Raw genomic sequence first — 16,048 nt, 5'->3', positions numbered from 1 at the left:
AGAATGTGGTATCCCTTTGTGACATTCTGAAATTCGTTTTTGGTGACACACTGTTATTATGAAATGGGTTCCCTTTAATGTACAGATGGCAGTGTGAGACACACTTGCCACGCCCAGTAGGTGCTCTATGATCACTTTCCCGGCCTGCAACGAACCATAAATATGCTGGGTATTTTGTATAGATTTGGTGCTTAGCGGTATTTTCTTACCGCCAAAATGAAAATAATTCAGTAATAATCACTCTTTACATTCAGACTAGATTTGGTATATAGTACTACAGTATACATACATTATTTCAGCACACAGATACATTTAGTGGTATACATTATGTTGGTATGCGTTATTGGTGATATTTCTGGTGAGCATAATTCCTTTGTTTTATATGTGGCCCCAATATCCAGAACCCCTTATTTTTGTTTAGTTTGTTTGTGTGATCACTAGAGAGGCCTCAGGCTTACATTTCAGGAACACCACATGGGCTGTTCTCACTGACTTATCTACGACAGCGAGCTAACAGCGAGCTAACATGTGTCATTCATCACCAACTTATCTACATCAGTGAACTATGTCCAGGGCCTCTCCTTCTGCTGACTCATGTACCTCCAGCAGCAGGCTATTTCATTATGTTATTATTATGTTCCGTTCAGAAAACACACATTTATATACTGAATGGAATCGTGCACACAGCTACCGCCAAGTCTTATTTTTAGCTACCATAAAAATTACAATTGCACTGTCTAAACATCTCCCATATTATCAGTACTGTAATGGTAGATGCCCAAAGAAAAGAGAAAAAAAAACACACTACCCGTCTGCTTTCAGATATTTTTGTGTATTATAAAAAATTGCATTTCAACACGATCTTACTCTTTTTACAGAAATAAATGGAAATTGCACAGTAACAACATTATCTGTAACAAAATGAGAAGAGAGCGGCGAGAACATATATTCAATTTGCAACATTAAACATGTTGATAAAACACTTGAATTCCCTCTTCTACTCTGACTGAATAGTTTCGCACGCATACACACTGCCCCCACACTCTGTAATATAATTACGAAGCCTGTCCAGCATGTGAAATTCTTCGGCTGGTCGCCTGCTGGATGTAGCTTAATGCTCCCTCTTAAATCACCCCAGCAAGGACGAGCATCTGCCGTCACTCAAACCGGGGCTTATTGACTGGAATTCCCAGCCTCTGCAGCAGTGCACTGGGATCTGCTTTTTCAATCAGGAAACTCCCCAGCCACCAGCCAGGTCTTTCTCCGAGCTGTGTAAAAATGTCTTCTCTCTCTCTTCTTCCCCGAGATTCATTAGAAAAGCTCTGTTACAGCCTGCCAAACAAGTTCAACCAATGAAATTCTATCATGTCCTACCCTCCTTCTCTTGAACAATGGCTTGGCTTATACAGTTGCAACTGTAACAAAACTGATTTCCTGCTTATTCGAGTCTTTGCTTCCTGCAAATGCTGTGGACAGAGCACAGATAGAAGCAAAGAGAAAAAAATCTGGATGCACGTTTAAAATGACTTTCAGAGCCTGTCATTTTCCATCTCATTTTGCACTGGAGAACACATTATATTATTAATGAGTTATATTATCATGTTAGTATTGTTAATGAGGTTAGTTCATTAATCCTCAAATGTGTCTCCTGCAACAGAGGAATTTCAGATGAGAAAAAAAAATATATGTTTTTAACTGTGAAAAAAATTATTTGCATTATAGATGTAGAAATTGTTTTTGACTGAATAGCCTGTTTTCATTTACATGTCCATGTCACACTGGCAACACATGCCTTGCTGTACCGCATTATAGCAATGCACCAAACCCATGCAGTGGTGCTGCATGAAAAAAATGCTAAATACTCTTGCATATTGCAATGTTTGTTTGACCTTTGATTGACTTTATTAAACGTATCAACCAAAACAGTTTGATTTAGTAGTCCAGTTTCAAAATCACAAAAATCCAAAGATTGATTCGTTTCAATGGATGAACTGAAAATAATAAGCTACTATGACGCAATGCATTCGATTTTGTAGTTTCATGGTCTTCTTCATCAGGCACTTACAGCGGGAGCGAACAACACTCTTGGTAGCTTCGGGGAAAGCTGGGAAGTGTAGTCACAGGCGGGGGTGGGACTCAGGGAACCGGGTAGGAAGTGACGCAGCGGAAACACAGGAATTCAGTTGGAAGCCGGCATTGAATAAAGAAGGTTGTGCCTGTTACCGGTGTCCGCGTGTTCATTGTCAGACACGCTGTGCGGTGTCCGAAGTCACAGGTAGCCCCGTTTGACTCAACACTGGTGACGAAGGGTAAATCGAAGTGGCAGCCCATGGTGGGTTGCTGCTCATGTGTATGCGCACCAGGGCATGGCAGTGATGACTGAGGCCTTTCCTTCAGCCCGGTGCCATGGAGATGGGTTGCTGTCAAATTGAAGCCCTGTGCTGTGGCAGTGATTTTGAACAGTTGGAGAAAAATGGTCTACACGGTGGACCGGCGGTGCTCGTGCCTGACAGGCGGCCGCCATTTTGGAGGGTGCACCAGCTCCCTGATACACAAGGTGAGCATGGGGAACAAGGAACTGTCTAGCAGTAAAACCTGCTGGCACAGGGCACTGCAGATTGCCCTGCCAATTATCTAGTTTGTTTAACACCCCACAGCTTCTATTCTGTTAAAAGCACCATGTTATGTTCTTCATTTGAAATTATTTGACTGCTCAGCCCTGTGGTATCTACCAATGGTGATCTTCTGTTCTAAAAATATCTGATCAGGATATTGCAGCCACCGTCCCTGTCACACCACAGGTGCAAGTGCAACAGAGGGTCCAGGAATCCCCGGCAGTGCAGCTGCCCGGGGTGTTTCATGTTACCGACACCAGCTACATGTGGCCGAGGTGGATCAGGGATTTCTACCTGTATATGGGTGCCATGGGGACCATGAAAGACAACAGGCAACAGTGCCAATTGAAGCTGGCAGCAGCCCCAGTCACCAGGGACATCATAGATGAACTACCAACCGACTCCATCAACACTATTCAAGGCTTGAAAACTGCCCTGGCTGCATATTCCACACCACATACTAATGTAGACTATGAAAGACATGTGTTTTGATACTACCAAACAGCAGAAAGGTGAGACCATGGATGCCTTTGTAATGACATCAAGTTGAAACACTGTTACTTTAATAATTACTCGAACACGGAGGTCTTGCGATCCCAAATAATTGCAAGGTGTGAGTCTCAAAATGTCAGGAGAAAACTACTGAAGAAATCCAGAACACCAGAGGAAATACTGATGTTGGTAAGAGCAGAACTAGCGGTGGAGTCAAAATTGGAAACCGTGGGTTATCCTAAGGGCTTGCAAATGCACCCAAAGATGATTTAAAAATGTATGGGGGAGCAAAGGACCCCAGGTGAGTCGTTTTGCTACATATGTGGGTACAGATTTCTCCATCACGGCACATGTCCGGCGATTAGGACAGAGGTGTTCAGCGTGTGGGTGGGAAACCACTTCAAATCAGTCTGTTGGATGTTCTGAAGTCTGAGGAAAGGAGAAAAAAAAGGTAGAGGCATGACCAGGCCCAGAGTAAAGGTGCCAACCATGGCTTCCCAGGCCTCCAAAATTGCAGCCCAACTACATGGCAAAAACAGAGAAGGGAGTCGATGAGGCCATGACTCAGCAGACGAGAAACCTGGAAGAGATTGGAGGGAGGACTGGCCACTGAGAGACTGCAGGAAATACCGATTCTCGTCCCCAAAACCAGAGAGACGGTTGAAAAATCACCATCTTAAATGGAAGTGAGTTTCTTAGAGGGAGATCAACAGAGGAAAGGATATCTATACATTTTAGGCAACAAACAAGCCACAGAACACAGTCTGATGCTGCTCATGCACCTAAACGAGCGGCAGACGGAGTTGTTGATAGACAATGGCGTTACAGTGATGAGCATGTATACCAGAATCTTCCACAAGCATCCAAACTTCACCCATCTGAAGTGGACATATACCAGTATGTGTCCAAAACCCCATTGAAGTGCCTAGGTCAGTTTGAGGCAAGATGCCGATATAAGGCGCAGGAAAGGAGGATTACCATACATGTGATCTCCGCATCGACAGAATGTGGGCACGTTCTAAGTTTTAGAACCACTGTCGATGTGGGTCGGATTCATGTCATCTACAGGTTAATGGTCAACAAATACATTGACACCGTGGACAAAATTGACCAGCTGTTTCCAACACTCTTCAAAGGAATCAGAAAACTGCACAACAGACAGATCATGCTTCATATTGATGAGGGCATTCAGCCAGTAGCACAGAACTACAGGGGCACTCCTGTCAATATACAACGGCAGGTGGAGGAAGAACTCCACAATTTACTGGAACAAGACATTATAGAACCAGCAGTGGGTCCCATGTCTTGGGTTTCACCAATTGTGCCCATACCAAAGAAAGTAATCTAGCTGGCTGTGTGTAGACATGAGATAGACCAATCGGGCCATCAAAGGGGAACGCTTTTTGGACCCTTGCATCACGGACATGGTACACCTCTTAAATGGTGCCAAGGTGTTTTCCAAACTAGACCTGAAAAAAGGCTATCACCGGCTGACCTTGAGCTGCTATACATTACCATGTTTGTCACACATCTTGGATTATATAGGTACAAGCGCCTGAGTTTTGGGGTTTCGTCAGTGGCAGAAATATCCCAGGCAGAAATACATAATGTAATAAAGCACATTCCAAATTGCCTCAACTACAGTGATGGCATTTTAGTATTTGGTACGATTGGAGAAAAACACAATGACACCCTCTCAAGAGGTTGCATGGCATTGAAAGCAGACAATCCCACTTTAAACCAAGACAAATGTGAATTTCAGAAGGGAACCCACTGTTTCTTTGGGCACATCTTTTCAGAGAAAGGAATGACCCCAGTTCCTGAGAAGGTTGCTACACTTAATGAAACACCATCACCAGCAAATGTCTTGTAGTTTTGCTCTTTTCTAGGGCTGGCAAGGTATTGCACAAGATATATCAAGGATTTCACTCCCATTAGTGAGACACTGAAGGCCTTCATAAACAGCAGGTACCGTTTCAGTGGTCGACAGCGTGTCAGACAGTATTTACAACCATTCGGGACCGGATAGCAGAGGCTGAGAATACGGCTTATTTTGACGCACAGAGAGGGACTGAGCTGACCATAGATGCTAGCCCCGTAGGGCTGGGTGCCATTTTGGCCCAAAAGACAACAGGTGAATCCCAACAGCAACATATTGTGTCATATGTCAACAAGAGTCTGTCGAAAACGGAACAAGTATATTCACAGGTCGAAAAAAAGAAAGCCTGGCCGTTGTCTGTGACTGTGAACATTTTCATCTGTTTTTCTATGGAAGCCATTTATGATAGTCACAGATCACCAGGTCGTTCTGTTTCTGTACGGGAACCCCGAACTGAAAATGCCTCCTTGCATTGCACGTTGTGGCCTGTGGTTGCAAGACTATGCATTCAACATAATTCATCCAGGGAAGAAAGACAATCCAGCTGACTTTCTATCTCGTCATCCAAGATCAGAGGACGTGCCAGAACTATCTGCGGCTGATCAGTACATCAGATACCTGGTCCAACAGGCAATTCTGCAAGGTGTGGATCCAGTGTAGCTAACACAGGAGGCGGACAGTGACACAGCTACTCAGATCATCATAGCAGGTCTCTGGTTAGGGAAGTGAAGGAGGGCCAAAGAAAGGGCTGGCTTCAGCCCAAAGAAGTGAAGAGGGATGTGGACAGTTTCTTGCAAGTGAAGGAAGAACAGGCCCTGTCAGATAAAGGGATACTGCTGAAGGGTAACAAGATGGTGGTGCCTACGCCACTGAGAATGCAGGTGGTGGAATTGGCGCATGAAGGGCATCAGGGCATTGTGTCAACCAAAAGAATGTTGAGGCAAAAGGTATCATTTCCACGACTAGACTCGATGGTAGAAGACCTACTAAAAGAGTACCCCACATGTTGCTTAATTACACCCAAAAGGCACCCGGAACTACTAGGAATGACAGACCTTTCAAAAGGGGTGTCGTAGGAAGTGGCTCTTTGGACCAATTGATGAGGGGGAAGCAGTGCTAGCAGTTGTTTATGAATATTCCCAGTTCCCGGGAGCACAATTGGTCACTTCCACGGCTGCCCACCACGTGATTCCAGTATGGACCGAATATTCACAGCATATGACATTGCGAAACAGGTGAAGTCGGACAATGGACCACCATTTACAAGCCAAGACGTCAAGATATTCTCTGCATATATGGGGTTCAGCCCCAGAAAGATAACTCTCTTATGACTCCAAGACAATGGGACGGTTGAGCACTTTATGGCCAACTTAAAGATAGCGCTACAAGTATCTCACTTGACAGGGTAGCCATATGAAAACATCAATTGCTGTGAGATTACCAGAGCACGCCCCACAGCACTACAGGGAAAGGCCCTGCAGAGGTCATGTTTGGTCGCAGCATTCACACTTGGCTGCCACTACACAATAAGGAATCTGAGAAATATGTGGAGGATGATATCATGAGAGCAAAGCACCTGGCTACTAAGGAGAAGATGAAAGGTTATGTTGACACCAGGAGGAATGATAAAGACTCCTCACTGACACCTGGAGATGTGGTAGTTGTGAAACAGCCTAGAACTAGCAAACACACTGCCGCAATTCATGAGGACCCATTGATCATCACAGAAACGAAGGGTTCCATGATCACAAGGAGACCAGCATCAGGTGACACGGAACTCGTCACACTTCAAAATGGTGTCAGTGCCCGACCAGTCATGGAGGAGCAGACCTCATGAATGTGAGCTGATCTAGTCTTCGGATGAGTACTGCATGGTTGTGCCTAGAGCTGGAAATTCAGAGGTGAGATATGGATGACTTCAAAGGGCAAGAATAAGGCCCCGTAGACTTAATGAAGAAATGGGGTAGTTTGGGATAGTTGACATTTAAATTGGGGGGTAGTTGTAGCATCGGGGTAAGCTGGGAAGTGTAGTCATGGGTGGTGGCGGGACTCAGGGAACGGGTGGGAAGTGACGCAGCGTAGACACGGGAGTTCAGTTGAAAGCCCGCATTGAATAAAGAAGGTTGTGCCTGTTACCGGTGTCCGCGTCTTCATTGTCGGAGATGCCGTGCAGCATCCGAAGTCCTGCGTAGCCCTGTGGCACTCAACTCTCTTGTTCTTTAGTTTTGCTACTTTTACTTTAACATAATTAGGCAACAACCATAGAGACAGGGCTTTGACTGGATATGCTCAGGGTTTTATCTTTGTCCCAGCCAGGGATGTCAATTGTGGCCGGCCAGGGGTATCAGTTGCTACCCGTGTCCACTTCCTTCATACCCCTGACACTGCCCTTGGAACCCTTTAGTTCAAGGTTTTGCAGAGAGAGCTCCAAAACTAAATTAAAGAGGGCTCTGATGAGCGATCTGTTTACTTTCGGTATTTCCCTGATCTGAACACTGTCCTAGCACGTCAGCAGTTTCCTAATGGTTGCTGCAGGGATAGCGAAGGAACAAGGGTTGTTACTTCTCGTTTGCGCCCTCTTTGTTTGAGCAGGAAGCTGTCTATGTGGTCCACTAGGAAGAGGAACAACTGGAAAGAAGGAACAGAAGCAAGGCTGAAGCAGAGTGTGACATCGAAAATGTGAGCCACATCCACGGATGGAAGTCTCTATCCAGGTAAATATAGCGTCGTGTGGAGGGTATGGGGGAGAATACTGTATGTCAAGATGTACCTTATGCACATTAGCAGTGCAGCCATGCAGGTGAGTAGTGGGTGCATTCATTGTGGCTGCTCTTGGCATATGATGGCAGAAGCTGTATTTGTGAGGCTGCAAATTACATGCCGTTGGAATAACTTGTATACAGCATTAAATAGCATTGGGTGGCATTACTCCAGTATTTGGGTCTGTGCTTGGCAAAATATGGCAACAACTAGACATGCAAGGCCGTTACTTGCATGTGGTTCCTATAACTCCATTATAAGGCATTAACTGCCCTTGGATGAATTTACTGTGGCATTTGACGCTACACTTAGCATGTAATGACAGCAAATGGACATGTGAGGGTGCACTTACGTGTAATGGCAATACCATGGATATGAAGTATTTTCTGGCACTGAAGAGCATCAATAAAGCATTATTACTGTCCGAAGGCAAGCATATAATGCCTTTGTATTTGGTCTCTGCCGGTTCATCTGACCTCCATGGTCCCAGCTCCTCAAGCTCACCCAGCAGGATCATCATTGCTGGCTTCATCAGGCCAGCAGACACACAAAACCACATTAAGATGGCCGAAGAGCGCTTATCCAGGCTGCCAGCCTGCAGCTAGCCTGATGTCTTCCCATTGGCCACCATCCAGCTTTTTGCAACCTGCCCAGACTAGCCGGGAGGCGCACCCAGCCATCACAGAAGGCCAGCACATAAGGCCTTTGCATTTCATCTCTGCAGGTCTCGATGGACAAGCCTGCAAGCTGCCACCCCAACATTTCTTTCCCCAGACATTCACTGTCCCTACCACCTTATACTCATAGGTAAACTCACGCAATGGCCACCAGCGTGCGCATCGCCTAAGTATAGCAGCGTCTAGGGCTGCTGGATTCAAAACCTCACAGGGACAACGCACCCGCCCACAACCAAACCGTCCTCATTCTTCCCACCACTCTGCCCTCTACATACAACCACCCTCCTACTGCTGGCAACTATCACTCACACAGCACAATAAAAGATTGGGCATGCCAACCTAAACCGCAATATCCCCACTTATGTCTCAAAACTGCTGCAGCTTCAGCCAGCTTCCTTCTTGCCACAACTCTGACACTCGCAAACATTCACTGCCTTGCAGCACATAATTGCTGGGTATGTGGCATGTCCCACATTTAGTTGATGGCCTGCCATTAATTCAATTCCTCTAACTTACCCAGCAGTGCACACTGCCTTATCCCTCCCCCCTCACTTGACGCTACTCCGAGGTCACCCTCTTCGGCACACTACACATCTTACACCCTGGAGCTAGGAACCTGTAGTCCCACAATTAACTACACCATCAACCTTTCCAGTGCTACAAACCTGCTGCTACCTCAGCCAACTTCCTTCCTCCCACCTACCCGACCCTTTGAAATAAGCACCTGCTTGCAGCAAATAACTGCCAGCCTCCTGCAACGTCCCACATCCAGCTTTTTGTTGACCATGGGGTCAGCACACTCATCTTACCTAGTGACGCACAATGCTTCCTTCTTCCCACTCAACTGAAACTATCTCCAGTCTGTGCACAATGGCACACTACACGACTAACAGCCTGCCGTGACATACAACAGAACGTTCCCACCACCTGGCAACTCACACTTCGTCACCAACCTCTCTTCCTAAATCCTTTCCACCTACAACCTTGCTTCACAAGCCTCTCAGACTCTGTATGGCCGTCAACCCTCTCCCATCTCCTGCCACAGTTCCATCACATCCTGCCATGGTTCCATCATATCCTGCCAAGGTTCCATCGCATCCTGTCACGGTTCCAACATGGAACTGAAACAGCCCTACTGGACCTTAAAAACCAACTTGGATGCTGGCAACCTCTCCCTCCTCTTACTCCTTGATCTGTTTGCCGCTTTTGACCTTTTTGACGATCTGACGCTTTGCTACCACCTCAAGTCTTCTGCCCATTTCTCCCCTGAAGCTGCCAAACTTGCAACAGAAAGAATGGTCTGACAAACTAGTGGTGTGGAAGAGGTTTAATGATGATAATTTTGCCATCTTAATGGGTCACCAGAGTGAGTTTAGTATATTTCTGACCTACCTTAAGACCTGTCATCACAGTATCAAATTCACCCTAAAAGTAGGATCACCAATACACTTTTTAGATGTTGAAGTTACCCTTACTGATAACAAACTTACCACATCAGTTTATCGTAAGCCAACAGACGTAAACAGTACACTGCATTATGCTAGAGATTCCACCCCAGCATTTTATGGATAACCTTCCTTTGAGTCAGTCCATAAGGATCAGAACAATTGTATCAGATGATACTGAACATGAAACAGCATCAAACAGTTGCAAGAAGCACCACTAATTCTGCTGCTTGTGCTGAGAAGTGAGACGGTAGTCTTGCATTTGCTACAACCTCAAATTCCCTGTTTGCTCTATGCATCACCACAGTAGCACCTGAATGCCTTTCCCCATCAGTTTGATCAATTTTTGAAGACCCATCAATAAAGAGAACCCCCAGCCCCTGCTAGCATATTTTCCTTTACGTATGTGATGTCGTCATATAATTCCTCCTAGTTGGCGCAATCATGCACATGTTCACCCTCTGCCACAGGCTCAGCTACAAACAGGGTTCACTATTTTACACCTGACTATTTTGATTGCTGGATTTGATATAACCACCTCATATGCAGAAGCCCTCTGAGATGTCCATGTACCCTTAGGTTTCTCCAAAAAGGCAAACAAAGCATGCTCAACAAACAATGTCATAGAACACCCCATTAAACTTCTCTATTGCGAATGCGGCTGCTGCCAGCGACTGTTCGCGAGGAAAGTGCCCTCTCATAACTGGATCTAAAATCCCACTATAATATGCCAGGGGTGTGTACCCCAATGTAGTCCTCTGTGTAAGCAATGCTGTCATGAGTGTCCCATTCGTATGGAAAAACAAAAATAATTCCTCGTCATAGTTGGGAATTCCTAAAACTGGAGCTATACAAATTGCTTTCTTCAATTCTTCATTCTCCATTTCCTCAGTCCATTCTATTCTTTCCTTATTCACTTGTGCTTTCTTCAGAGTCTGCACAAGGGGTCTTGTTTATGAACTATAATCAAATACCCACATTCTAAAATGGTTGCATAATCGCAAAAGCTGCTGCATTCGTTTTATCGTGTGTAGATTTGCTTTTTTCATAACGCCTCAGGTTTGACTCTCTTCCCCTCATGTGAGATTAACAGACCTATGAACAACACCTCTTCTTGACAATATTACAACTTCTCCTTATCCACGTTATATCCCTTGTCTGCTAGAATAGCCATTAACTGAATTGAATCTTGTCTGCACTCATTTTCTGTCATGCTACAAACCAAAATATCATCTATATACTGCAGCACAACACGTTTCAAATCAATATTTCCTAAATCCATCTGCAGGACCCTATTAAAGATTGATGGAGATTCACAGTACCCTTGGGGCAAACGAGTGCTCTTCAGTTTAGTTTGGCGAAACATAAATGACGTAAGGTCTTGGGAGTCCTTATGCAATGGGATTGAGAAAAACGCATTTTTCAAGTCAATCACTGTAAAATACTGTGCTTCTGCTGGGATACTAGATAGTATCGTCGCCGGATTCTGAACTAAAGGAAACTCTGCCTATACAATCTGGTTAATAAGTCTCATGTCTTGTATGAATCTCCATGACCCTCCCTTCGATTTCTTCACAGGGGACACCGCAGTATTACACAGTGACTCTGACGTCACGAAAATACCTTATTCCATCAGGGCTGATAGAGTCTTGAAAATACCCTCATCCATCTCTCGAGACATTGGGTACTGTCTTGCTCGAGGAAAAATTGCTTCTGGCTTCAGCTTAATTTTAACCTCTCCTATCCTCTTCAATAGGCCTACGTCATATCATAGGGGTCTGTAGTCCACAAAGAGTTTGGTACCTTTTCCAAGTCTTCATCAAAAAATTCTGCACTATCACCATTTGCTGTAGGGTTTTCTCTTTCCTCTATTCTGATCCAATATGTAATACTCATCTCAAATATTACTTTATCATCTGATGGATCATCTCTAAACCTATCTTAGTCAGTGACGTCAGTCAATCTATACCCTTCCCCAATGGCAATCACTGTTCTCCATGGCCTACCCCCGTCATAAGTTCCTTCTAGCATGGCCAATTCCCCTTGCACTATGGCTGCATTTAACTCTAGGGGAATAGTCTGTCCCCCCACTTTGGCCATAGGTATCTGTGGCCTGAACAAAAACTCATCAGGTATTCTCATAATCTTTCCCACTAAGCCAGGTAGCCATGTCAACAAAATGCGTACCCTATAAAGAACGACTTCTGTCTATAATGGCATTCCTCGCAGAGCCATTTGCCCTGTAAATGCCAATATGAATTTGCCCACATTCATATAATGTATCCCTGGAGTAGAGCACACTATGCCTTCATCTGTAAAAGAAATCATCATATTAAGCTTCGTCATTAAATCTTGTCCTAAAATATTAATCAGTGTTTGCCTTGAATACAGTAATGGAACAGACGTGTCGCACTCTCCTATAGAGACTGGTAATTCATCAGAAAAACAAACTCTGCTTGTAGCTCCAGAGAACCCGTCAGTATTCATGGCATTTCCCGACATTGGATATTTTCCCTCTCGTATACATGAACGAGTAGTCCCAGTGTCTACTAAAAAAGAAAAAGATTTGCCTCCTATTGTCACATTAGCCCTTGGTTCCTCTTGGGGGTCTGCTGTCACTGATAGTACTGAACATTTCAAGTTGCCCTGTGAGCTGTGCTATTTTGGATACATACTTATCACCATACCTGTGAAAGGACTTCCTCCTACCACAGTGACACCCCCTACTCTAGGTGTAAGTAGCTGTCCTGTGCTTGCATTCTGCTGTATCTGCATGGGTACGTGCTGCGACTGCCCTTGTGGCTGGTTCAACGGTGCTTGCTGTGGTGCAATGCCTGTTGCATTTGCGGTGCTTGTGCTTAATACACTGCCTGATCTTGGGCAAACCTATCCCTAGCTTGTGAGCTATATGCTGGAGGATAAGCTGTCCACCCTCTTGAGAATTGCCCATTCTGCACATACCCTTTGCTTTCACATGTGCAGGCAATGTGCCTTGTCATTCCACTTGTCCAACATACAGGAGGAGCTCTTCTGACGTGCCCCCATTGGTTGAATCCTCCTTTGACATTCTGATTATGATTCTGCATATTCTGAAAACCGCCTTGATTATTCTTAAAAGCACCCCTTCCTGTGGAGCTCATTCCTCTGCCTCGTGGCATAAACCCATTCACTCCTTGATCCATTTGGCGCTGACTATTCGCCTGTGACATTCCCACTGCTTACTGCATTCTCAATCATTCTCTGATTGTTAACACTGCCCCTTCTATGGCATACTTTGACAATTTCTTCTGAACTAACTTGGCTTCCTCAAGTTTTCTAGCATCTTCCTTTTTATTTTTCTCTTGTAACAGCCGTCAGTGATGCACTATGGTCAACTGTATTTCTGCCCATGCCTTCACTTCCATTCTCACTAGTTTCTTGAGCTGTCTCTGTACCTGTTCTGGCAATCCTTGACACAAAATATGGTAGAATACTGCCACTGTCTTTCCCCACAGTTCCCGTGTTCAAGAGTCCACCATGCCTGAATACTTTGAACGTAAGTGAGCAGATCTTCGTCATCTTACATTTTACGTGCCATGATTACACCCATATCTGACGTATCAGGATACTGTACCCTGAGCGCTCTCCAGACATCTGCTCTACAACTGTTAAATGGCGCTTCATCATGCTCTATTTTCTGTACCGTGAAACTCAAGTATCCTGCTCTCGTCCATATGTCATCATCCTTTACCCCAGAATGGCTGCTAGGAGACCCTTAATGTCCTCTATCGCTAATGTATTTCCTCCTGTCATTTTTTCTAACTCATAGATCCATTTTCCCTCACCCGCCATTAAACAGGGAAGGTTACACCTTAAATTATACTTATCCATTTGTGGCCTGGGAATATACTGCGGTCTGGTCCCTCCTTTCTCCAATAAAGGGAACTGCGTGACCCCAAACCTGCAATCGGCTCCCATAATCTGCCTATCCATAGTGGGGACAATGGTTCCTGATCGGCTTCTTCCTGGCAATGACCTCAGCCTGCTCACATATGGTGGTGACCCTCCCTTCTCGCTTTGAAATCATCCTTTAGGTCACTCTGGGTACGCTATAGGATCTGGCATCCTATCTTTAGGTTGCTCTAGATCAGACCATCTTACTTCCTTTTCTGTCTGCAGACATCCCTCGGGACCACATGCACTTCCTCCTCCCGACGGAAGGTTTCTCTCATTTGGTCTGACATATCTAGCCCCAGCTAGTACAGCTTTCGTCCCCTTCTCCCTTATTTAAAGTCAGTCTGTCTAAGGACAAGGCTCTGTGCTTGAGACTAAAGAGGTCTCTTTCCTTGCTTTGTGATTGGAGGACCAGGGATTGTTCTTCCTTCCCTCGGTTTCTCATTGTGTTTCTTTCCCTTAAGTCTTGATAGGCCTTATCGGTCCTATCTCTGATGCTCCCTATGTCAGAATTCTCCTCTAGGGTTACCCTAGATGGCCCTGATGTTGTTCCATGTGATGGGAGGAAGTCCTCTTTATTGCCCCATGATATTACTGGACTGGGTCCCATTAACTCTTTCTGAATGTGATCAATATCACGTTCCATTTGTCTCCTTTTTCGTTCCGTTTCTTTGTCTAATTCTCTTTGCTTTCTCGCTTTCCATCTAACTCTTTCCTCTTTTTGTCTTTTCTGTTCCCTTCTTTCATTCACTCTATGTTCTTCTTCTTCCCTTTCTCTTTGCATTCTTTTATCCCTTAAGCTCTACGCTTCCTCCTCTTCTTTTATTTTCTTGCCTATCCCATTCTTCGATTGCTCTCTGTCTGTTGTCATACTTCCTTTGCTCCTCTGCCCTTTCCTCTTTCTTTTGCTGTTCTTCCTGATACATCTGTTCTCATCTCTGCCTATTCTTTCTCTTGTGCTCATCTTCTTTCAATCTTTTCTCTCATTCCCTTTCTTTTCTATCCTGTTCGTCTTGATCTTCCCTTTGCCTATCTTCCTCGATACTTTTCACATTGAGCTTCAGCAATATCTGTCCAACCATCCATTCGTTCTGCACAAGCATTACCTTGTCAGCTTTATCCTTTTCCCCTTTCCATCTCTTAATATCTTGCTCAATGTATGTGGTCACATTCGAACGTTCGCTTTTCTCCTCCTTGTCCTGTAAAATCTTGAAGATCTCCTCCTTTCTTTTAGTCTCCTCTGGACTAACGTCACTGCTGTAGGCAGGCGGTTCATATATCGGATTACTATATCATGTCGCAGCTTTAAGTTCCTTTAACGGATACAATCCTACATCTTCTGTACTATCGCTGTTTACTTCTGGCGAGATAAGGGGAGCAGAAGGCTCAACACCTTCCTCCCCACACTGATTAAGCATCCAATCCTCAGGAGGCAGATCCCCCACTCTTCATGGTACATCTTCCAGAGTTCTAAAATAGCTAACCTCTTCTCTAATTTCTTCCCTGTGTATGCAGCGTGCAAGTATGTGGTCATGTGTTGAAAAAACGCTTTTGACAGCGATCCCCCTTGTGGTCATGGCATGAACATTTTGTCTGCTCTGCCCTTTACCCACTCCGCACTATACTGTTTGAGCTTAAGTGTGTGTTTTGGCAACGTTTTACACAGGTGCATCAGTGGAGAAACATCCCCCATTGTGACAAGTCTCAATTGCCCTAACTGACAATGACCTAAAACAGATAACTTTTTATCTCTTCTTTAACCTCACAGTTTATTCTCATCGCTCTTCAAGTCCACTTTTCAATTACAAAATACACAAACAGACAGACTAGTCGACTTTTGACATATACCCCATGGGACTCCTTTTCTACTAGCCCCTAAAATACCTGATTGGAGTTTGAGTCATTCCCTATCATTAACGTGTTTATGTGCCACCTATTTACCCCCTTGAGGTTTTTAAATGACTCCTTCTAGACCTGGAAATCAGCTCTATAAAAGGCTCCTTCTTTAAACGCTCTTAGTTTACACTAGACAACCCCCTGTTACTTTTCTCTGTTACCACAATCCCATGCCCTTATTTTGCCAGTCCCTTCAATCTGCTCACCATTCGCTCTTCAGCTCAAAGCCTTCGGTATCGTCTCTCCTCCTCCAATCGACCACCGTCGCCTTCAGTCCGCTCAGCGCTTGTGGAAACAAGGAGGGATTTCGTCAAAGAGGGATCAGTCCCACCTGTATCGAAATTCTTGCAA

This window comes from Ambystoma mexicanum, chromosome 7q (assembly GCF_040938575.1).
Source record: "Ambystoma mexicanum isolate Mex_15411 chromosome 7q, UKY_AmexF1_1, whole genome shotgun sequence".
NCBI classification, from domain to species: domain Eukaryota; kingdom Metazoa; phylum Chordata; class Amphibia; order Caudata; family Ambystomatidae; genus Ambystoma; species Ambystoma mexicanum.
The sequence above is the reverse complement of the archived record's forward strand: the minus strand, read 5'-3'. Positions refer to the sequence as shown.